Genomic DNA, 2,574 nt, shown 5'->3' with positions numbered 1-2,574 from the left:
AGGGGGAGGCCGCACGGCAGCAGGCTGCTGCTGCACAGAGGCCAGGCCGGGCCCGGAGCGGCTGCCGGGGGGCGGAGGGCCGCCACTGGCGGCTAGTAGCGCCGGCTCCGGGCACACCACAGCAATAGGCGGCCATGTATGTGGTACATCTAGATAGGACTCCCTGTGCTCGGCGGGTCACCTCACGGTGCAGCACCGTCCGCCCTCAGGGCTGCTGATAATGGAGGGCCCTGGAACCAGCCGCCCGAGCAACACGGACGCCATGGGGCGAACGAAGGGCAGTTTAGACGGGACGATGTTATTGTTTGCAGGAAGGAGCCGTTTATACGGGCAGATACATTGCTCGTTCACTGTGATGGCGGCCGCAGACAAGCGTGTGGTGAAACGCAGCGTATGACTGGCCGCGGTCACCGCGATGGTGATGGCGTATGTCTGCGCACGGCGTATCTCACAGTCCAGCTCCCCGGTTTCTCTTTTTTTTTTTTTTAACTTGCATTGCTTTGTTACCTAGCAACAGATGGAAAAACCGCCACCCCTACGCAGTGTAATAGCGTGTGGACAGCATTTCCGTCCGCAGTCAATTATAACATGCGCTCTTTTTTATGCACGTATTACACACAACGCATGCATCAATAAAGATCAGTGTGCTTACATCGACTCCATTCACCACATATTATTCGTGTGTAATAAGAAATATTACGCCTGTGTGCGCCTGCCCAACATAGAGGAGTCCACAATCCGTTTTTAAACCGAACGAGCCAACAATTTTCATTCTTCCATGAAAGGAATGAGGAATGAATTATCGTTGGATAGTTGGCTGTTTACGCTGAACGAATCATTGTAATTCCAACAATGCAGGGATGTTTTCTTCTTTCCGATAATCGCTCCATCTGAGTGCGCCAAAATGTAACACAAATCACCTGATACCCGCTACGTTGTGAACACCTCCACATCCAGTTTTCCTAAAAGATAGCACAACTTTTAGGTACATTATGACAGAAAGGCGGTGTGAATGCATTAAGTGACCCCTCCGTTCACATGGATGTATAGAGAACGTACCCGGCGCCCTTTTTAGCGTTGAACCAGCTTCACACGGGCGTATTTGTGCGCAGTACATCGAACCCGTTAAGTTCAGTGGGTTTGTTCATATGTGTATTTTCCTGCACATTTTGGTCACCCCCCCCCCCCGAATACCCCGCAGCATGTTCGACTTGTGCTCCAAAAGGCCCCATAGAAGGTGCGCAAATGTGCACAGAATACCCTGAGATGTGTGATACGCTGTGTAATTCTGCTGAAAAAAAGAACACATCTGGAACTCAGACCAAGCCGTTGCATCGGTACATTCACCTGCCGCTCACAAATGAACATACCTTGAGACAGTACAGTAAAATGTGCGCGCACAAAAACCAGTCCGCCAATACGCATACGCTCGTCTGAAGGGGCCTTAGGGAGCGTTCCTACAGTGGTTGTCACTGCACCGGGGGTTACATCACAGATGCCAAAAACAGCATTATGACAGAATCCTCGAACTGGACCCTTCGCCGTCATTAGTGGCAAATACCGGTTTGGTGTCTGTGGGATGGGGGATAAGTATGATCACTGGAGGTTCAAATGCTGGAACAGTCATGGGGTTGGGGATGAAGCAGGAGTGTGAATACATGACCACCACCCCAGTTACTTCTATATAATGGAGAAAGATGGCTGGATGCACTAACCCCCTCCCCAAGCTTCCATGGCGCCCTCAGGTCAAGGAGTAGGACCAGGCCCCCTCTTTCCCAGGATCACTGGATCACAGCAGTAGCTCACACTTTATTTCCTGTGTACTTTAACAACCCTTTTAATGCCTAAAGGCCCATTTAGACACAATGATTATCACTCAAAAGCCATCTTTTGAGCAATAATCGTTATGTGCATTTACACGGCAAGATGATAGGTCACAATTCACTCAAATGGCAGTTTGAGTGATATTTTTGAGGGGTCACTTTGCAGAAGCATGTAAATGAAGGCTCACGCTGTATGCAGAAGACAAGCGGGACCGCTATCTTCTGCATACAGCTGTTGTCTTCTCGGAGTGCTCAGCTGGTATACAGCTGAGCGCTCCATGCGGGGTATACAGAAAACAGCTGGAGCGCTGTCTTCTGCATACTCCTGCTGTGTTCACGGAGCGTTCAGCTGGTATACAGCTAAGTGCTCCGAGCGGGATATGCAGAAGACAGCTGGAGTGCAGTCTTCTGCATACTCCTGCTGTGTTCTCAGAGCAGGATTCCAACTGAAACAATAGTGTCAGCGGTATCCCACTGAGAACTTAGCGCACAGTCCTGATAAGACTCATGGTTGTCGAAAACTGCACGATGGCCACGCGTTTAGACCCAATGATTCTCGCTCAAAGGATGGCTTTGTGTGAGAATCGTTGGGTCTAAATGGGCCTTAAGAAAACTGCAATCAGTGGCATTTTGTACCCTAGGAAAACTATGGAGAACATTCCTATACTGACAGCAATCGAGTTAAAAAACAAACAAACTACAAAGCACAAGACCTACAACTGTTCTCTAGCAAAATACTTACAACTGATTT

The sequence above is a fragment of the Eleutherodactylus coqui genome, chromosome 4 (assembly GCF_035609145.1).
Source record: "Eleutherodactylus coqui strain aEleCoq1 chromosome 4, aEleCoq1.hap1, whole genome shotgun sequence".
In the NCBI taxonomy this organism is placed as follows: Eukaryota; Metazoa; Chordata; class Amphibia; order Anura; family Eleutherodactylidae; genus Eleutherodactylus; species Eleutherodactylus coqui.
The sequence above is the reverse complement of the archived record's forward strand: the minus strand, read 5'-3'. Positions refer to the sequence as shown.